Consider the following 23,304-nt stretch of genomic DNA (forward strand, 5'->3'; position numbering starts at 1 on the left):
GTGTGCACGCTGTACTTGTGAGTCCATATCTCAGTCCGCCAAATCTGGAAATGCCTGCTGGAAAAGGCTAACAATGAACGCCCGAGGGTCAGAGCCTTCCCTCCTTTCTGGTATGCCGGAGATCCTCAGGTTATGCTGACGTTGGCAATTTTCGAGGACCTCGACATTTACCTGTAAGAAAGCCAACTGAGTCTCTTGGGTTTTGGTTACTATCAAGGTGGAAGTGTTGACTTCTTCGACTGCTGCCATCCGTTCTTGCAGATCTGTGACTTCCAAAGACAGTGAGTCGACCTTGGTGGTGACATCAGTCAGTGCTTGTTTAATCTCTCTGCGATCAACTTTGGCTTGTAGATAGTATTCTTGGGCCTCGGCTCTCAGGGTGGATAGCGCCTGCAAGATTGTTGACAAGGAGAGCTCCTTACACTCGACCGGTCGAGTTTCTTGGACCTAACTTGTTCCATTGATGCAAGAGGTGAAGATACAGAGCCAGAGGATTCATTAGCTCTGCCTGTATTCCTTCCAGATTGCCCAGTTGAGCCAGTAATGAAGCCGCTGTATTGGAGCTAGAGTGAGGAAGTATTAATAGATCTTCCCCCTCAGATGCCGCAGCCCCCATATTACCGGAGTTGGGTAGTCGAGAGATGTTAGCTTTGACTTCTCCTTTTGAAGCCACCCATTTGCGTAAGGGAGTAAAGTCTAAACCAACTTTTCTGCCACTCGGGGCAGGATCCTTGAGCAGAGACGGCCCGTGTAGGGCGTTTTATCGGGGCGGTGACGTGGCGCAGAGGAGGGGCAGGGTGGGGGGTTGCAAAATGCGGCAAACGGCCGATTTCAGGTAAGTTACGAAAAAAATTAATAAAACGAATTTCATTGCGCGCGCTGCATCGCATTTGGCGATGCAGCGCGCGCAACGAAATTCGTTTTATTAATTTCTTTCGTAACTTACCTGATCTCGGCCGTATGCCGCATTTTGAAACCCCCCACCCTGCCCCTCCTCTGCGCCACGTCACCGCCCTGGTAAAACGCCCTACACGGGCCGTCACTGTCCTTGAGCCTCTCCACTGAGGCAGTTACTGGGGGTTTAGTGCCACCACTGCCCTTGCATCCTTTAGCCACTCGGACGTTTTTGGGACCTTTCGCCTTTAAAGTCCCCCCCCCCACTGGGGTGCCGACATTTAAGATGTCGGACTCTGGAGCCTCATCCGTCTCATTGGTTGCTTCCATTTGCCGGACCATGGTCTCCGACTGAGCGCAGGTTTGCATATCTAGAGAAGGGTAAGTGGGATAGAAATGTTCAGCACCTGCTGGTGCCTCCGACCAGGGATCATGAGACCTGAACTCGGTTGTTGCTGGACCCCTAACCTGGGTATAATTCAATTTGAAGACTGCCGTATCAAGTGATCTTGGGCACCACAACTGCTGTAAAGTGTAGAGGTCTCCCCAACTGGGCACATGCTGCTCACACTCGCTGAGTTCAGTGTCTCCTTGATGAGATAACAGCACCTCTCCCCAAAGCGCCAGTGGTGGTTGAGAGACCACAGGAGGTTAGTCAAGCTGTGGGGGGTCCAAGTAGAATCTGAAACAGTACTTGATCAGTCTGAGGGGTTCTGGATGAGTTGGCAGTTGGAGCTGACTCAAGAGAGGTCTGTCCAGTGGTGGTGAACGAGTCAGATTCAGACCCTAACAATGGCCCTAGTGCTGTGGAACCGCGAGTGGGAGAGAACGTTGGCTGAGAAAACAAGAACAGGGGAGACTGAAGTTGCCCACTGAATGTGAACTTCCAACCATTCTGGAAGCATCTGAATAATCTGATCGAAGTGGTGATGAAGGGGGAGGGCCTGCCTTGAGGAGATCAAAAAGATCAACAGTTCCACGTTGACGGTACTCATCTCCTGAATGGACATACTTTGCTACAGCGAGAGCTCTGGGAATTCTGGGATAACAGTGAAGATCCAACTGAAACTTCTGGAACTTGATCTACAGTTTCATCTTACTTTTGAACTTCCTTTGTTGACAAGATTAAGTATCTTGAGATACTTTATCTAGGAGGTGGCTGAATTTCCCTTTCTGGATTTGAGGGAATTTCCTGTGCTAGTTACTGAACTGAAACATTGCACATTGGAACTAGATATTACTGAACTTGAACACTTCAGAGACACTTACTGAACTTTGTAAGAATCATTTACAAGATTACCTATGCCTGAGAAGAAGAAAGAGGGTTGTCATTTAGAAGAACATGGAGTAGAGCTAGCGAAGTCTCATGAAGATTTTTATATTAAAAAGATATTGCCTCTCTTACGAACTTTGGTTTTGCTGTTTGCACAGGTGGAGACCAACAGAGAAGACTCTGCTGCTGCTATTCTGCACCTGCTGATCTGACTTTAGCGAAGTAATGGAAACTAACCTTTATTATCATAGGCGAAGGTACATATTAGGAGCTGCTTTATTCATTGTAATAGCAGTATTCATTTTCCTACTTGTAGGATTATATCCCCCTACATTTACTGTAGAAGAGAAGACAAAGCCGAAGTCTAAATCATCTCATGGGGTGATAGAAACATAACTCATTAGAGAATCAAGATTTACATATTGACCTTTATGGAGGAGACTATACACTGAATGCGTACACTAAACTACTTCATGAGTACGTGTATACAATGGATGTGAAAGATTGATATATTTGCATGCAGTTGCCTGCATCAGTGGCAGAAGGCATAACTTGCCACAATATACCTTTAACGTATAGTGTATCATGTAGTCTTTTAATAAGTCTTTTATATGGAAAGGGTCATTTTCAGTATTACCATTGAAACTGTGATTTATTTATTTCAAAAGTTCCTATGTTCAAGCATTTAAATAAACAAGCATATCCTCAGATAACTGACACAGCTAGATGGTATTATACCCCTATTAAAACATTAGACACTGCTTACGCACACAGACATAACTTAACTTGCTTATTAACTGAAGTTAAGAAGAGGTTTTTAGACCAGGTAGAGGTTAAATACCGAGCGAAAATAGCTAATGCGGCTAAATTAACCTAGATGCCTAAATGACTACAAGAAGAAATGGATCTTCAGACTGCAGGGACTACAGGAGTGTTGACTTTAGATTAGCAACGTACAGGAAAGTTGTGTGTACAGAATGACAAGAATGATTTAGACGCAATATTTGTGGGGAAGATTGAACGTGATAATACATATGAAGTTAGAAGAACGTAGCAATTACATTTAGATGTGGACATTCCTGTGATTTCTTGAGTTTATTTCATTTGTGGGAAGTATGCTTACATTAAATTGTCCAAGAAATGGTATGGTACATCATATTCAGGGGTAATTTGTACTAAAATATATCATGTAGAGTATTGTGACTATCCTGTGTGAGAACAGAAAATAAGGCCCAAAAAAGGAGCCAGTGCTTGAGAAATTGTGGGAGATATTTTAGTGCCATAATTACAAATGTAGGTGTAATATTGAATGACATTAAGATTAGAAAATTGTCCACCATAGTTGATAAACTGTTCACCAGTACTGCTGGAGATGTTGAAAGTTCAACAATGTTGCACTCACATCCCAGACAATAGTAAGGATTTGCAGAAATAAAATAAGAATATTACTGATTTACAGAGAGATTCGAGTGGTTTGACAGCGACAGGGGCATGAGAAGCCATTGGTAATGGACATAGGGGCATAGTTACAACAAAATGGCGAAGTGGGTGTTAACCCCTTCAGTGCCCATGACGAGATAGTCTCGTCATGGAGCGCGGTTGCGCTGTGCCCATGACGAGACTATCTCGTCATGAACCCCGCCCGCTAATGCAACGGCCGGCACAGGGCGGGGAAAGGGCGGGGCACTGAAGAGGTTAAGCAAAAATTGCTAATGTCACCCCATTCTCAAAACGCAGGGATGTGCCGTATTCACAAGAATGCGAAGCACCCCTGCATTTCCCCTAGCGCTGGTGCTAAATCTAGCTGCCTAGCACCAACGAAGGCATCCTTTCACCATAGTACATGGGTGTCTGCATTGGGGGAATGATTGTATGTGTGCAGGAAGGTGTGTCTTCCTGCACATAAACAATCCAGAATGCTGATTTGTAACTCCTATGTGTGCTGCATTGTGCAGCAAACACATAGAAGTTGCAAATTGTCATTTTTTTTAATGATTGTTTATGCACATTTGCAGTTTCTATGTGTGCTGCACAATACAGAACACACAGAAACAGCAAACACAAGGAGAAATTAATAATCATTTCTCCTCGTTTCGCCATGTTAAGACTAGGTTTTCCCAGGTCTTAATTTTGGCGCTGCCTCCTATTTATACTGCCCTTGTGAATAGGGGGCAGTATCAAAATCAATGGGTATTGTGGCAAAACGCCCACCACAACACTCATGGCACGCCCCTTTCACGCTAAGTGTAGCGTGAAATGGGGCCTTATTCACAAGGAGGTGTTAAATTACGCGGACTTGTAAATAAGGCAAAGGGCTTATTGCCACAGGAATGTAACTGAAGTGATGTTCCTGTGGCGTTAGGGCTTCTAAATATGCCCCTTAGTGGTGTAGGCAAATGGTTTGGAAACTTAGGAAGTGGAATAGTGGGTCTAACTTGAAACCTCTTGTGATTATTGCCCTTTATGCAATAGTTCTAGTTGTGTTCTTTAAAGTGTACAGAAGGATGAAGGCCAAGAAGGGAGTGAAAAGAAAGAGCGCGGATGTGCAGCTGGAAGAGAAACAGAGTAATTACTATAATGACATGAAGTGTCTGGAAGAGCTTAGAGGCAAGGCAATGAAAACCACAAGATTGTAATCGGTTCATCTGATAAGATCAAGTTATTAAATGTGATGGCTTGATTCGCCATCAGAGGCAGGATTGGCGCAGCATAATTTTGGCTCCACCCTTACAAGTCACAAAGTTTTAATGACAATGTGCAATTAGCACTCTGTATACTCAATGTGATCTAATGTTATTAATAAAAAGATGGGGATTCAAATGTATTTCTGAATTTCTCCATGGTAAAAAAATTAAATCATATAACGTGTGCTTACTAATGTTTAGATTTCTCATGAAAATGTAGTTCTCATGTGTAGTTTCAATAATGTGCTAAGATGTTTCACTTACTCAATATTTTAATACTCATGTAACCATGATTTTCTCATATAAATTGTAAACCTATTAATGTCTTGATTTTGTGACCATACGTGCACATAGATATCCATATAGTGGGTGCACATTAATTGTTCTACTAAGTTAGCATGACCAAAGGCGTTGAGCTCTTGAATACTAATGTTTAACCTTCAATATGCAAGTTGGTTGCTTGCATGTTCTCTCCTCCGCAGGTGCAATCCCTTGGCTATATATTGTAGCAATAGTAAGTTATGGGAGGATAATATTTGGCAAGGAGAAGATGTGCTAACATTGCAAGGGATGAGTTCTCATGGCTGGGAAGGTGACGTTCAAGGTCGATCAAATGTTCCCATTTATAGGTTGGGAGAGAAGTAGAAAGTTGCCAATTACTACCGTGGAAGATAGAAATGTACTGGAGAAGATGACGTGAGTTACCTTGCATGATTTGAATGTTAATTGGTGTTGCATTGTTAGTTAGACAGCAGAATTCCCTTAGGACTTGAAGAGGTACAGACCTCTCTGCTCTTTTTCTCATTGTGTGGCTTCATGCTATACATTCCCTATACTTGGAGTACTTGCACTGAAGTCTCCACCGTGCTGACACCTTTCTTGGCTTCCTTGACTAATTAGGGTTTCCCCGTTTAGAATAGTGTAGATTAAATTATTTTTAGATTCACTCATGACCAGGCAGGGACATTGAAATCTGCCATTTAATCTTCAGATCCTTTTTATCATTTTTATATCGTACTGTTCCGTACTCCCAATTATTAAAACAGACACCTCATTTTCTTTTGGTAAAATAACAAATATCTCTGTCTTTACATGCTTAAATGAAAACAGTCATTTCACAAAAGTGAAGATGAAAATTTAGCAAGCAGTGAGAGATGTGATGATTTTGGTATCCTCCCTAACCTAGGGAGAGAACCAAGCAGATGCCTTGAAAACAAAGAGCACATCTTGCTGAACGATTCGATGGTGGTCCCATCCTCTTAGGACCACCCCACGCACAGTTATGGGCAAAAATACAATCGCAACCAAAGGTCCTGCAAAGCATTATGGGATGAGATTAGCAGTGGGCAGTGAATATTATAGTATCCAATATCAAAATAATTCTACAAAGAGCTGCAGTTCAACTAATCTTTACTAGGTGTCCCTCACGAGTCAAATGCAAAAGCATTGAAACCCTTTCATGAAGCTGCAGTTCCACTAGTCGTTACTATGTGTCCCTTGACTTGAGGGACACCTAGCAATGACTAATTGAACTGCAGCTTGATGTAAAAAGTTGGATGGCAGGTGTGTCAGCTGCCTTCCGTTCAGGGCTCAGTATTCATAGTAATCTCTGTGGCTGCATGTATACGCCTTCAAGAGAGTGCCTGACTCATTTATATCAGCTTGTTTTTAGATTTGTAATAAACCCTGTAACTTTAATCAGTAATTTCCTGGCCTTTATTGTGTGTCTAAACTAGTTAAACTGTTAACTGAAATTGTGTAAATTGGGTTTAACTCCTCTTTACCTCTCAAGCTACTATAAAGATCCATCCTCTAGAAGGGATGTTTGTAAGTAGGGCCCATAGCTCCTTCACATGCCACATTAGTACCAGAATGACACCTGAATCAGCTGTCAGCAACTGGAAGGTGCCTGGTTAAACTCTTCAAAGGATCTGCCACATCTCACAAATAGCGCTCAGAAACAATGTTTCTAGTTTGGAGAAATATTCAAATTACCAGCAGATGGTCCATTATATGACAAATGAGGAAAATTCATAACTTTACACAGTGGCAGATAGCTCCAATAAAAAATGGGGGGGCTCGAAAGCGCTACTGACCATAAACGCGGAGCAGCACGGCCGTTGTAGCACTTCTCCTTTCCACGAGCAGGAACAGGAAGGACTTCCTTCCTGCTGTGGAATGGAACTCAAACCAACACTGGATCTGCTTTCATGCTGTGAAAGCAGCTGCAGGAATGGTGGCAGCAGCCGCCGTCCAGCACTCATTTTGAGGCTGAATGCCTGTGTCAGCAATTCCCAGGCTGTTTCACAGGCTTTGGTTTGCTGGGTCTTCAGTGTGCATTTCGGGTTGGCCATCATAAGATGGCCGGCCAATCCAACATGCGCACTGTAGACCAGTGCTGACATACTGCATGTGAACGATTCAGCCCCGCTCCACCCTCGCTCTGTAGACAGCATGAGCCGGTGCGGTGGCAAATAAATAAAATGTTGTGGAAATGGCATTTTATTAGTTTGTGTGCTGGCGGGGTGACACCCCTCCCCTGATTATACGGAATGCTGTGGCCACAAAAACACATAATTCCAGAACCCTATTTTTATATCACACAGCCAATTGGCAAACTTGTAAAATGCAAATAAAGTAAAATAGTGTTCTTAACTTTCTATGGGCTGTAAAGGATGCATACATTCAGTTTCTGTCTTTTTTTTCTTTTGGGCAATCAAGGGTTAGACAGCCCACTGGGAGAGAAGGCAGAGCTAGCGTTTCAAATGCAGATGGGAGCCTCTCACTGGTAATGGGCTACATTACCACCCCTTGGATCAACAAATGGGTTATGTTATGTTACATTCACCGGATTTGTAAGACGCTACTTATCACCAGATAGGGTATCCAAGCACTGGAGCAGGTCAATAGGTGCATGAGTCATGCATTTATTTGAAGATCCTGGTCTTCAGACTCTTGCGGAATTCAAGAAGCGAGTTGGAGGTGCTGATATGTGGAGGAAGGTCGCTGCATGTTTTGCGTGTGCTAGAAAGAGATTTACCAGAGCAATGCGAAAAGCAGCAGGTTAAGTGTCTGAAGAGACACTGGGAAGAGAAAACCAACGTGCTGGCGCCTGTCCTTCTGAGCACCTCCTCGCCCCTGGGATGGGTGTAAGTAAGGCTGAGCGCTGAAACGTGTGCTGCCATGACAAAGTGCAACACGGGCTGCAGGAGCTGCCCCGCAAGGGACGCCAGTGGCAACACACGTAACAAAAAGCTTTTTACAGAACCCTTTACATTCTGATCCCCTGGGTTCACGTTTTAGGTCGAGCTTGGGCATCGCCAACGCTACTCTGCGAGGCATGCTGTATTTAGGTAGGGACTTGAAGCTCCGCCCACTCTCTGCCCATATTTTTAATTGGCTTGTGTCATTGTCGACTGCAAACTGTGGCTGTTCGTTGGCCAATAGGCTTAATAGTCCCTCCTTAGTACTGCCTTGTCTCATTTTGTAGCCTTCCATGGTGACACCCCCTGTTGCATGTGTTGTTACTCAGTAGGCTTTAATTGCAGCATCATAGCACTATTTTCTCAAATAGCTTTGTCCTGCCTGCTGTTGCAGGTAGGATACTCTCTCTTCTCACGCTTTTAATGAAAATGTATAGCATGATTGCCGAACGCATTTGGATGAAATAGGTCTCGTATTTGCAAGAGTTTAGGCTATTGGCATTTTAAATGACAATGCCTTTTATTTATCTGTTTTAAAAACAACACATAAAAGGCATTGTCATTTATAATGCCAGTAGCTCAAACGCTCGTAAATGCGAGACCTATTGCATTGCAAATGCTTGTTAACCAGTGCGATGAACAGCATACCACCTCGAGGGCACGCCTGATCAGGACCTAAAGGCTGCTGTTGGTTTAATATGGAGAGACATATGCGCCTGCCCATTAGATATCTTAAGCTGCTAAGTTAAAAAAAATAAAAGCTCTCCTTCTCTTTTTCAATATTTCGTCAGTTCTCTTTTTTTTCTTCCTCATTTCATGTTGCGTGATAGGCGTGACCTTGTAGTGTCATTGTTCCATTATCATGTTGTGTGTTTTCTCGTTCCTCGATGCTTCAACACCATTTAAGAAAAAAAAATCTCTGTTCAGTCGCATTTGCGACAAAAACATAAGAGCCGGGCGGGCAGCGCGAGGTGGCCAGCTGGGCAGCTGTGCAGATGGCACGCAGGGAGACAGTCCGTCACCGGTGCCCCTGTGAGAGCCTAGTGCCAGTACGCATCGCTTGCTCGATGCGAAACCCCTAGCTACTCCCATCCAAGAAAGTGTCAGGCAGGATAACGGCCGTGGGGTGAGAAAAAGCGCGGGAGCAGGCCCGATGCGCAGAGCCTGGGCGCTGTGAAGTGAAGATTATCTGCGCGTAGGCGGCCAGAGGCAGCCGTCCACTTAAAGGCCGGTGCGCAATGACGCGCGGTGCCTCCGCAGCGGGAGGGGGCCTGCCTGGCGCTCCCCACTGTAAGTCTATATAAACACGGAAGCACACATGACCGCGGAAATCTAGTGGTGTGTGTGCGATTGTTTAACAGACTCGAAAAATGAAAAATGCCTCCCAGGCGGTTGTCATGGCAACATGAGCAGGGGTTTGCGTACCTCCACAGCCAGGGTGTAGGCATGGAGCTGCACGGGAGATGGAGAAAGATCCGCTTTTGTTCGACACTGCAGTGTTTTGTGAAGGAAATCTGAGATGTTTGCACTGTTAATAGTATCATAGCAACGTGCCATGATGCAGGGTACCCCTGCCACAGACTAATCTGGGAACTGGGCATGGCGGGCCTCCCAGATGGCGCGAACTCGAACTGGCCTCGGGCTGCATGCACCGCACACCATCAACCGCTGGAACAAACAAACGACGAAACCAAATGGGAAGGAAAACAAGCATTTACAATGCAATAGGTCTCGCAATGACATTATTTTGAACTATTGACATTGTAAATGGCAATGCCTTTAAAAAAATTAAAAGTCATTGTTATTTACAATACCAAAAGCAACACCTATTGGATTGCTAGCGCGGTGTCCATGGACGGTGCCACGCTTATTAAAGTAAAAAAAAAAAGTGTGTGTGGGGGGGCAGAGAGAGAAGACCTAAAAAGAGTGCCACAGATCGGCATATACAGAGGTTTATACTATGCAAGAATAACCCCAGCTATGGCTATATACAAACATCACCGCCAGGGCTCGCCTCACCGCCGGCGCCTCGCAGTACAACAGCTCCATGAAGAGAGGCCGTGGGTGCCGCGCTCCTCCTGTGCGGCGCGGGGCTCGCCCTCCTCTCGCGAGAAGTGCGGCGGGGCTGCTCGGCTTCCTCTCGGCCTGAGTTCAAATGCTGGCAGTGATGTTTTTGGCCTATTCAGAGTACTATGGGGTGACACTCTTATAAGCAGGGCCAAATTATGAGGCAGGTTGACTAAATTATGTGGCGAGAAAAGGCAAATTATGTGGAATAATGCAGCAGAGTTTGTGATTGTACTCCTTCATTATTTTGTCATTATTACACAGGTTAACGCTGTCCAGGCAAAGTTTTCACCTCATTAGTACTTGCTTAACTCCCAAAGACCCTATTAAGCAACAGATAGGTGACCAGTCAGTCTTCGTGAAGAGCCTTCCACTGCGTGGCAATGGGCACCCCGAGGTATCTTACCGGGTGTGTGCCCAGGGCCGCAATCCTTCCCACACGTGGGACACTCGTGGCACCGTACAAACACCTTCTGGAATCGACACCCCCGCCCTACATCTCAAAACAACGTCTGTTTGACCTATGAAAAAATAAAATGCAATAAAACAGAAAAAAAGAGCGATGATCTCAAAAACATGTGGCAGTCTTCCTACTTTAATCGCAGAATTATGACATTACATTTTTGTTTACAACCAACGATAAACAAGGGAAAAAATTAGCCATGCAGGACTTAAAACCATCCCTCAACTTATATTTTGTTCTGAAGAGGCATCTCGAGTTTGCAGCTGTACCAGGAACCAACCAACCAGGTCAAACTAAAGCCTTTCTCTAGGCAGCATTTTTCAACTGAAGAAAAAAACTCTTAAAAACCCTTTATATCCCTTACACAATAACTATTTGCACCCGCCCCATTGTAAATGCTCTGAATTGTACATCAGACCATCACCCACTTTTTATGGATGTATTCATTTATTTGGTTTTATATAGCATTAACATGACCCAGGGGTAAAGCACTTTACAAGACGAAGAATAAAAAGTAACAAAGTTACAGTAAAGCCAGCACAACAAGACCAATGAAAGAGCAGTGACTTCACAGTTGTGTGCATTATACAAGTAAAAGTGCAAGCAGTATATACCCGTACCGGCATTTGCATATGCCATGGGATGAACAGTGGACTCCAGCGCCACTCTAGCCAGGCTAGTGAGTCTGAAATAATCAGGTAAGGCAGGAGACCGAAGCCAGTTTAGACTTAGCAGTGAACTCAGCAGACCTTATGGCAGATCTAGGCTCCACTGTTGCCGCATTTTAGACTATTTAGAGACCTACTTTATTTCAACAGGCGGAATGTGCTTTCGGTGCCACAACCTACCACTTTTTCCTACTGTACCACACCAGCCGTGCAATACTGCAAATACTGGAATGGAGGGCTTATCAAACAGGGACATACCACTTCTCCATGACACCCTTGTTCCTCCTCCTATGCACTGATGCAAGAGGCAGCACAGACATTCCACTGCCTCCGAGTGACAGCAGCAGCTAACAAGGCAAACATCGTGCGTAGCAGTACAGCACAAGTTCGCAGTTAGCGGCTTCTGTGGGGTCGGGTGGTGGTTGAGGGTAAGGCCTTGCACCCTCATGGCCCCCTGCGGTGTAGGATCAGCTAACCTCTGCAATCTGGCTGCCCGCCACTCCCTCAACTGGGCTCTCATAATGAAACCTGTTCAATTGTAGGCCTTCTAGTGTTGTGGGGACGAAAGTAATGCTTTCTATTAAATATTTATTACTAACATCTGAGTGACAATCCATGTCACGTTGGAGACATTTGTTTATTGTAACTTCAATGTAACCCGAGTGGTTGTTCTGGCATCTGAGCCGGTTAGAGCAGTGTAACCTAGGGAAAAAGTTCTGCTGTCTACAAACAAGTTAGGAGATTGAAAACATCCTTGGAAGAGACCGACTTGAAAAAACACACAAAAGCAGATAGATTTAGGATATAAGTGAGATAAGATACGATTTACATCTTGATAAACTGTTATAGAAGGCCTTTTTAAATCGCACCTCATTACTTGAAGTGCATGTAAACATACACACCGTTAGTCCTCCGTAGTTTATCAAGCATTCTTGGAGAGGTGGGCGTTCCTTTCTTTTCGGCACTGCATGAGGTGCTCAGACCAGTTTGGCGCACCACGAAAGTAACTCAATATTTTGGGGCAGCCCTTCAGAACTGCTTTGAAGACGTCAGTGAGTAAAATTAGGGTGGACCTTCCAGACGAGCACAGATTCACATTTTCGCTTATTATACCAAGAGATGTGCCCTGAATGGCGCGCCACAGGTCTCCAAGTCTGTGTTCGTGGCATGCGGCTGCCCACTTTTGCACCCAGCGTTCCATAATAATGGACTAGTGGGAGGCCAAGCTGGTATTAAGTAGCTTTTGTGCTCGCTTACTTGCACTCCTGGCAAGGAGACGCAGCAGAGGAAAGGCGACCTTCAATGAGGCATTTCACCAATTAGCCATCACCCCTTTCGGTTTCTGAGGGTTCTTCAGATAAGTCTGTCACCTGAAGCCGACAGCCGCGCAGCGGGTCAAAGCCTTTTAGACAAGGACGCTGCAGCGCTGCCATTTTGGCGGCCGTGTCATTGGCGAGTTGTTTTTTTTGTTCTTTTTTTTGTCATATTCCAGCTGAATCCTGCACGCTCCACCGTCTCTCACTGCAGCAGATGATGTCCCCATGGGGTGGGGGTTGGAAGCTCATCATTCCTCATTGTGCCTTATCCGCCACAGGGCAGCAGCATCGCACCTCCGTCAGAGCACTAATAACAACGCTTGTTTATATTTGCATCGCGCTTTCACTTTCACTTTAAGTGAAAGTGCGATGCAAAAATAAGCACAGGGCTGAGTGAAAGCAGATGGCCCCCTAAAGGTAAGAAATTGCTTTGCGCTAGCCGCAAAGCAGACGATCCTGTCCGGATGGGCCGGACGAAAAAGGGAAAGGGCGGCAACAAAAAAACCTAATTTCCAGTGGCAGGCCACCATTTACCATAAACGGTGAAACCAGCCAATGAAAAAGAGGGGCGGGGCTTCAAGTCCCCTTTCTGAAATTGTATCGATTACAAGAAGCCCTTGGATAGCGAGCAGCGCTTTGCGCTGCAACGCCAGGCGAGACCTAGAAAGGGGGGTGGTCTCTAAAACAGGCATGACAAAATCAACATGATTAGGAATACTCTACGAGAGTGATGCTCTGTGTGAGTATGGTGTGGTGGGAACATGTCAGCTAAAATCCTTTGCTTGTAACAGGGTGCCACCTGAACAATCTCAGGGTGCCTCTACACCCGTAATAAGAAAGCAAACTATAATCTATGAGGTCATCCTCGACTCTATGGTGTGAAGACACCAGACTGTGATAGCGCGGTGAGGCACTGCTCATGGCAATATACAGCTATACAAAACTCAGTAGAATAACATAATATAGGATAGCTTGATACAGTATCACCCCCTTCCAGGCAGTTTCACATGACTCCCGCTCTGTGGTTTCTGCCCAGCACCACAAGGCAGAATTTCAAAGAATAATTTTATTTACTTTGATGAAAAAGGTTCAGAAAATGGTAATTTTCAGTTTTTTAGGGGGTTCCGGGCAGTGCTTAAATTGAGCTGGTGGTTTTTGGTGCTCGGCACCGGCACTTAATTGTCTGCCACCTGGTGGTGCTGCTTGTCTAATATGGAGTCGAGCACAAGACAGTCTGCCACATGGTGGTGCTGTTTGTCTAATATAGAGACAAGCACAACAACAGTTGGTTGCTTATTCACTGTACCTTAAAATGGCTATTTCCTTCCTTCCAAGCTATTCCTAAAGCTTGGGGACCTGGAATTGTCTCATATGTCACACTTGCAGGGTTTCATGGTTAGATGTTGTCAGTGCTTAATTTGTAAAAAAAAATAAGCCCCAGGGCTCTAATCAGGAGGCAGCATGCACCATCTTATTTCCCCTGTTAGCACCACCTAAAACAGAACTAAATACTAACCAAAAAAGTGGAGAGAGGTTTTGGTGTAATGGCCAGAGCTTCAGACTTCGGAGCTGGGGAACCAAATTCAAGTCTCGGCCATGGATCAACATCCTGTGATTCTGGCCAAATTACTTAGGGCTTTATTATGACTTTGGCTGCTGCCCTGCTCTGAGACCACCAAAGCCATTAAAGACCGCCTGCCAGAGTACAACTTATTTTCACTCTGGTGGGCAGTTCTTTGGCAGTCCCACTACGGTTCCTTTGAAAAAGGCACCACAGTGGGAGCGTCAATGGCAGTTCCTGCAGGGCATGGGCTGGTAGGTCCAAGCTCTGCCCGAACTGGGGGTGCATGCACACAGAGGGGCACAACTTGTGCCTCCCTGCCTGCACCCTGAGGCACAGAGGCAACAGGGGGTCCTGTAGGACCCCCTTTGTTTCCTCACCGCCACACTTTTCATGGTGGTTGCACCCACATGAAACATGTGGCGGTGAGAAAACTCCTAATATGCTGTCAGTGCCGCATATTAGGGGCCTCAGACTGCTGCACCACTTCCAGGGATCATGGATCATGGCCAATCTGGCGTTTCGTGGACCGCCACCACGGGTGGACCCCCAAACTCGTAATGAGGACCCTAATCTCTCCGTAAATGAATGTGTCTTTAACTGGTGCTCATGAAAAGCACCGGTGTTGATGATTAAGTACTGGTGTTAAGCACCGGAAACCACTGTCTCAAATTAAGTACTGGTATTTGTGTTGCTACTGTCATAGGTGGCGCTGAAAGGAGCAATGGTCTGGTGCAATCTGCAGTGCCCCAGTGACGAGGGCCCCAGCATATATTTTTACACAAATTAAGCACTGGTTCTGGGTATAAAAGGCATGGGAGAGTTAAGTTACCGGGTGTTACCATTCAATTTTTAACCCACTGCAGTTTTAAAATCATCCCATGTGGAAATCACTGCTGCTTCTGTTCCACAACCATACCACAATCTGTTTTGGTTATCTTGAAGCAGATTATTTATTTTTGATGAATATGGATATATGTTTTGAGGTAGATCGTTCTATCTTTGTGACTAAAAAACAATCTGTAGCTGACGAGAAGTTAGCAGGGTACCTTGGGTCAAGACCTGTTTGATTTAGGGGGAGTTTTATGTAAGACATTCAGAGTTCCTTTGGCAAAATTCCTCTAGGCAATGAGTTGTTGACTGCTCTGGTTGGACTGGATGCAGAGCTATTAATGAGGACATGGATTCTTCTGGCCCATAAGCATTTTCAGCATTGATGGAGCCTTCATGAGATTAAAGGTAAGTGACTGCATATATTTTTTGTTTTCTGTTATCTGAGTAACTGAACTGTGCTGCTGGAAGTGTGGTTGAGCAGTTGGAAGGGATGCAGGAAGAGTGAACCTGGAGGGTGGGAAGTGTGCCCTCCAAACAGCAAGGGCCAGAGGGGAGGAGGCCCTCAGCTGTACTGCCAAGGAATGAGGATGTCATAAGGTATTACCATGTCAGGCATTACCACTACAGGTATTATGGCTAGTGGACCCTTTGTCCTCTGAAATCTAGCGTGGCTGTCGTTTGTGCCCTTAAGGCTTCTCATGGGGTATGCAGGTCCAACAGCAATACCCCCTAATAAGATCTTCTGCCCCATGTTAACCACTCTTGCCCACTCTCTGCTCTCCGGGCTGTAGGGAATCTCTCCAGGACATAGGGCAGTTCTCCTTTGAGCAAGGCAGACATCAGGTCTCAAGATCGTTAGCTTTACTGGGTCCCGTCAGCTTTCCTTGCTATCACCTGGTGGCTCTGAGAAGAAAAGAAAATGAAGCTTCCAAGCTGCTCACCTTTTACAGGGTGAGGAGGGGCTAGTCCTGCATGTGTGTGAAGTTTAAACACAGGCAATTACCAGAAATAATCTATATTTAGACCAAGGATTATACATTGAGACACAACTATGCACTTGTTTAGAATCCACAGAATAACATATTTATAGGAGTCAACTAAACATATTCATAGTGTAAAACACCATAAGATAGGCCATAATAATTTTGGAAAAACATAAACTTGCCTGAACATGCGGTTGATCTGAGACTATTCTACAGATGTGTGTTGCCGTGTTCTGAGTGCCTGACTGTGGCTATCTTGTATTCTGTTTTTTAGGTCTCGCCTGACCCAGCGCATGCGCTGGTCTGGCGAGACTTATTAAGAGGGCTCCAAAAAGTGCTACCAGGCCAGCCTAGAGCTACAGTGCATGTGCGCGGGCGCGCGCGCCGCGCTTTACCGCAATTACTTTCACTTTCACGGCCGATTGGCATAGCCAATAGGTCTCACTTTTGGGACCTTATAAGTATTTAGTTATGCAACTGTTGCATGGCTAAACACTTATAAGGTCCCAAAGGCGAGACCTATTGGCTATGCCAATGCTTGTTGGCTTTGGCCCTCGGCTCTCGCTAACAAAACACGTTGACAGAGGCCCTCTCCAAGGCATGAGTGAAGCACTGCAACTGTCCTGTAACTTGGAGGGGTGCCCCAAGCGTGCCCTAATTTTGCTGACAGTGGACTACTACCCCGTCACAGGTTTAGCATGTACAGTGGTGACAGCATACAGTGTTTTATGAATCCACAGTTGTGACCAGACCTTCCATCTGAGTTGCTGGCCCCACTCACGTAAAGTTCTTCTTCAGTGTGTAACTCAGATCCTAGTGCTAACATCCCAAGTGCATTTTGTGTGTTTGTACCTTTAGTTGTACATGCGGTATGTGCATTAGTGACCCGCAGTCATGGAGGCCTGTAGGTTCCCTTTTCAACCACCCCTCCCTCCAAGCCTGATCCTTTGCACAAGATAGAAGTGAGATTATTTTCCCGGACAGTTTATTAGTGAAATTCCTGAAGCTGCTGGAAGGATACAAGGCTCCGCTAGAAATACGCATAAGCACTCCTGCTGAGTGGAGCTGCTGATTAGTTTTTTTTTATACGGCCACCTGGTAGGTGGTGCAGGTGAGACTCTTGTCTCTTTTCAGGATGAGTGTTATCTTTTAGGTGAGGCAGCCTTTTGTCTTCATCCTGATCACTGTTCAGTGTGGCTGGTGAAAAGTCACTTGCAGAAAGTTATGCCTCTTCTTACCTCTGAGAAGACCTTTACTCAACACAAAGCCTGTGTCTGGAGCACAGCTAAGAGAGGGCACTTGACAGAAGAACCGTTCCAAACCTGTGCAGAGATTGCAGACGGAGCATCCACATTCTCTAACTGCTTTAACTGTATGAAGGTGGAAGCTACTTACATCCTTGTTGCTCCAGTTCCAAGGGGCATATTATCAAGCCCGTTATCGCTGCTTCAGGGGCCGTTTTCAGCCGAAAAGCAGCGATAATGGCATCGCACTATTTGCAAGGACACGCTAGCCCGTGTTTCCTTGTCTCAGCACCGGTTTTCCTTACGCCTTGCATTGCATCTCTAATGAGATGCAAAGTAGGCATTCCCAAGAAAAACAACATTCAAAATATTGCTATCTCTCGTTCGCAGTATTTACAAGCCCGCCCAGGACACCCATAGTGATATGAAAAGCCGCGCTAACCGCGGGTGTCGCCGGCATCTAACGTCTGATAAAATCCTGACTTCACCATCTTTTACATGGGAGATGGATTGTACGGCTAACTCCGCATCTCCCTATTACTAAGAATTCCCCTATCGCTGCAGGTTTATCGCTGGATTCACAGCGATAAACCTGCATTTCGCCGTTATCACCGGATTTTTAATCGCCGTGGAGATAAGCGTTGTAAATAACCCAATATCTCGGCGATCAAATCCGGCGATAGCCGGCGTTAATCAAAATCGCGCTAAGCGAGCTTGGCGATATTTATCGCTGCTCGTTGATGATATGCCCCCTAGTTCTTTCACCAAAGAAGGGAGTATTCTGCAGCATACTCTGAGGCACTGTAGTGAGACTGTATGGGGGAGACCGTACTGAACGGAGCACACCATAACTGCACCTGAGCCTTGATTTATGTCTCCCAAAAGTAACCTAATGGGGACCTGCCTAGATTTACAAGAGGAGGGACTCCTTGGAAAGACAGAAGGGGAGGACAGTATCCCAAGGTGCAGTAGCCCAAGTGGCAGTGCATATTATTGTACCTGCTGTGGTATAAAGTTTTATGTGGGTCTATTAAAGTACTTTTCTTGTCCAAGTAAAGCACTGGGTTAAAGAAAGAGATATTGTGCTGCTAGGCGATCTGAGATCTGAGTTTCCATGCTCCAAAACTACCTCCCTGAGAAGCCTGTGGCTGTTCACCAGCACTACCGGTGAGAGTCAAGAGCTGAAGGGGTTGTACTTGGCTCAGTTTGTGAAGCCACACAGAGAACTAAGTTCCTGTTTTGTAACTTAGAAGCAAAGCACACCCATTGGCTGGGCTCTGGCTCACACTCCCTATTCATGTGCTGCTCGCCCACCTTTGTATTGTTCCTGAACTGTGGCAGCAACAGTCCTTAACAAGAGCGTGGACAGCAGGTTGGGCAGGAACAAGTAAAACACTCAAAGACTCGTGAACTGATAAATGACCTGAAGACCTGCAAAATACTTTGGATGAAGCCGAATCTGAGACATCATCCCCTGTCCAACTGATGTCCAGGACAGCTCAAGAACTGCCTGTGTACTCCGCAGCCTGAGCCACTGCAGACAAGGAGGGGGGTAGACTAAGGGCTGGATGTACTAACATGAGGAATACCGATTCCCTAATTGTGATTCTCCCTGAATCGCAATTAGGAAATTGGTATTCCTAATGTATGAAACTCTTTTGAGATTCATTGCTGCCATCACACGGATGGTGGCCTGCTGAGGTCAGCAGACCACCATGTCTGTGATTGCTTTTAATAATGTAATCTTTTTTTTAAAAATGCAGCCCATTTTCCTTAAAAGAAAATCATATGCATTTAAAAAGAAAAAATGAAACTTTGCAGTTTTATTTTTTAAGAGTAGGCAGCTTTAAGAGTAGGCAGTGGCCCGTGGGACCAACCTGGTCTTATAAAAACATATATAACATAACATAACATAACATAACATAACAAGGGGAAGAGGACCCCAGCGGAACCCTCCCCCCTTGCAAATGGGTTACCACCAATTTTAAACTGGTGGCAAAGTATTACTGTTTTGCAACCAGAATTACACAAAAACATACCATACCTATTCGGTTTTAGGAAGGGACGCCCTAAACACGCTCCTTCTTAATGCCGAATCGATATGAATTCTTAATTCCAAACTGTGATTCAGTAACATGTTACCGAATTGCAATTTAGGATTGATACATACCAAAATGCTTTTTTCCTGATTCCACGAATCGGGCTGTTTGCGACTGGAAAAATGCTTGATACATCTATCCATAAAGCTCTGTCAGCCCAATGGGTGTTGCGTGCCTGATCCCCGCACAGCCAGTCACAACTGTGATGGAAGTAGTGCAGCAAGAGTTGCCAGAGCGAAGACACAAGTCTGACCAGGAAGTGCCTGTGTGCGTTGGAAGACATCAGGCTTTGGACGTTAGGAGCAACATAATGATGAATGTGTGCACATCAGAATGATGCAAGCTTTGGATTGCATGAATAGAGTGACTCTAGGTAGCAATCGCCTCCTTCTCTTCCTAATATGCATTCCAAACCCTTGCCAGAAGAGTGCCCCTGATGAAGGCACAAGAGTGTTTGATCCCGCGGGGTTGCGCGTCACTCTTAGACTTCCAGTTTGACGAAACATTGATCAGAGATGAAAGACTAATGTCTTCAACCAAGTCAAAACAATCAGAGATGTCTTCAAAAGCGTGAACATGCAGACAGGTGATGGATACCTTTGGTTCTGAACAAATCACTGGTCCTCGTGTGCGATGCTGGAATGGGGACCACTTTTGATCCTTGTGGCAGGGGATGCCTGCTCGTTGTCCTCCGGGCAGTGGCAAAGAAGGAATAACTGTATACCTCAAGAATATTGGCTGTTCTGTTTTTCATTGCGTTGTCTCTCTCTGCTGTCCCTCTCGCCCCCTTCCTGGGGAGCTGCTGAATTGACTGATTCACTGGTTGGTGTTCATGTGTTTGATCACACTACAATAAATTACTGTTGATGTTCTGAGTGGTCTGTAGCTCCTTCTAGTCTGATGCTCCTCTGTCTGTCTGTGGACGCCAGCCAATTGAGACAGTTTAGAAAACAAAAATGGATGAAATTGGGGTGCTTTTGGTCACTCACTTCCATGGGCACCGGTGCCAATGCACCTGCTGCACTAATGATAGCTGTTCTGCTCTACCTGTAGTGTGCATCCCTACTCCACTCACCCAGCAATGTCTTCAGACTGGCGTTTACCACTCTCTCTCAGCCAATGGAATACATTTACCCTGTGGAGCCAAACACTGAAGAGAGAGGTACCAATCGTGCATAGGCATGCACGTGCGCACACACACACATACGCATGAACCTACTTACATGTGCCCACATGGACACACATACACACACACACACACACATGCGCATGAACCTACTTACATACGCCCACAATGGACACCCACACACACCCACACACATACATGTGAACATACTTACATGCGCCTACCTGGACACACATGAACACACACACACACACATACGCATGAACGTACTTACATGCGCTCACATGGACACATACGCGTGAACGTACTTAAATGCGCTCACATGGACACATGCACGCACACACACACACACACGTACGCATGAACGTACTTACATACACTCACATGGACACACGCACACACACACATGAACGTACTTACATGCGCTCACATGGACACACGCGCGCACACATACATGTGAACATGCTTACATGCGCCCACATGGACATGCACTCATGTTGTTTCATGGTTGGTTCTTCTGAGAAAGTGCCAAAGGACAGGCCCTGTTACTTCGCTATAATGTCTGATCATCATTAACATAGCTTGCTGCAGCGATAGGGAGAGCTCAATAAATATTGGGCCTTGAGCAAAGCTGTTCACTGTGCAATGTTTGCAAACGGTCGCACATTCTGAACGCCACATCCGAGAGTGCATGCATTTGACCGTGGAACCAGTCTGCACCTCTGGTGTCTGCACCATGCACAAGCATAGCGTCAGCTACAACATTTGACAGCTTTATTTTGCAAATAGCGTATGCCTGCCCCTGACAGGGACTAATAGTTCCATGCGTTGCAGGCGCATTAACCGTTGCAAAGCATTTGTGTATTAGATTACAGTTCACCAGTGGGATGGAAAGCTGGTTAGTTCCACAATTTTGCTTGCACTTCAGAATGCTTGCATTATGTTTTATATTGTCCCTTACAAGTCGCAATGCATACATTTTAAAGTAGCAGTGAGTTTACGATTAGATTGCCTTTTTGCATCACGCTCGTTAGTAGACTTTTGCACCTAGCACCAATTTTCTCCTTTTGTCAGGCTATGGAGTAGCCTCTCCTTTTGAAAGTATGTGCTACGAAAATCGATTGTTCTGTTATTTAAGTATTTGCAAAGGAACCATCACTTGAACAGCCGGACTCTTAACCTCCCATACAGAACTCACATCACATCATACCAGAGGGAGTTACACTGCCTCCTGATACACAAAAGCTGTACATTCGAACACCTTTCCCATACATTCAAGACACCATACAACTCAGGCCCCACCTACCTGAACATCCGCATCTCCTTCCACCAACCACCCAGACACCTCCGCTCTACAGGATTCCTACTCGCACAGATCCCATGCATACATAGACTCAGTTCAGGAGGATGGGCGTTCTGTTGCATGGAGCCGCGTCCCGCTCCACATCAGAGCGCCGTCCTCTCTTCTTTAATTCCTAAAGAAGCTGAAGACCTGGCTTCTCAATGAACCAACCTACCATGGCACAGCTTGGCACACACACCTGCTCAGTGCCAGGATACCCTCGGGTGATAGTATGCTTTACAAATGCAAATAACATAACATAATATAACATAACATAGCATAACATAACCTGCCTACATCACAGCAACCCTTGCTGTAGGAGACTGGAACTGCCATCAAGTCAATGATCATCAGAAATCCTTCCATGCGCCTGGCAGAATTAGCTCCTCGAGTACCTTACTATTGCATTTGGGAGATTCCCTTCCTGTAGATGAGCACCGCTTATATACTGCAATCACCTCTGTCTGCCAGAGGGAGCAGGAAAAATGCACACAGCTTAGCAGCCTCTGTTTAATAAAGGTTGGTGAGGGCAAGCACTACTCTGCATTTGTGTGTGTGTGTGTGTGTGCATGTGTGTGCCTGTGTGTCTGTGTGCACCTGTCTGTCTAATGGTGAAATGCGTCACTAGGGGTAGCCGTAACCATGTGGAATCATCTAAGAATGCTGCAAGATTCTGCAGAAGTGCTCGAGAAGAGTAATTCTGCAGTTAGCACTTCTATTTCTGGATGTGAGGATGCATTTTTGCACTAAGAAATTGCTATAAATGCAGGAGAACACAATTAGCGAGTGCAAGCAGCCACTTGTGGTTGCTAAATGTGCTCTTGGGGTAGGATTTTTCCAGAATTTAGTGCTATTTTCTTGGCACAAAATGCACCCTCACTCAAACATGGAGGAGAGGATGCGTTTTGCGCTAAGAAATAGCTCTAAATGCATCAGAACATGATTAAGTACATGCAAGCGCGCACACTAAATGTGATCTTGTGGTAGGATTTCTTTCCCCAGATTTCACGGCCATTCTCGTAATTATCAGTAATTCTGTGTCAAAGAGTAACGTGAAATTACTCCGGAGGGATTGAAGTTCCACCCAGGCCTACTTAATACATCGCAGACAGTGCATGTTCAACGGGATGATTCAAATAATCGAAAATCACAGTGAAGGAAAAGAAGGTACGTGCAGGAACTTGTTGGACTTTGCACTTTCTTTATGCTGTTTATCCCACAGTTTGTTCATCGATGATTCTGCTCAAACTCGCCAAAGAGGTGATACATTGCCCCAGTAAAGGAAGGTAAGCTACACTCACAAGATTCTACTTCAGGCTTAATCACAGCTACACTCATAGCCCACATGCTTCCAACCCAGCACAGCTACGAGTTAAGGTAAAATCGCATGCATTCTATCTATAAACAGCCTCACATGCATTACAGGTTTAGGCTCAGCAACCTCCGTTAGGATCAACGTACCCTATGGTCAACCCAGCATGACACTATCTGCAATTTAACACTTTACACCAATCACTCCCCGACTGTGTTATGTCTGACTAAATGCA

This window comes from Triturus cristatus, chromosome 1_2, assembly GCF_964204655.1.
Source record: "Triturus cristatus chromosome 1_2, aTriCri1.1, whole genome shotgun sequence".
In the NCBI taxonomy this organism is placed as follows: domain Eukaryota; kingdom Metazoa; phylum Chordata; class Amphibia; order Caudata; family Salamandridae; genus Triturus; species Triturus cristatus.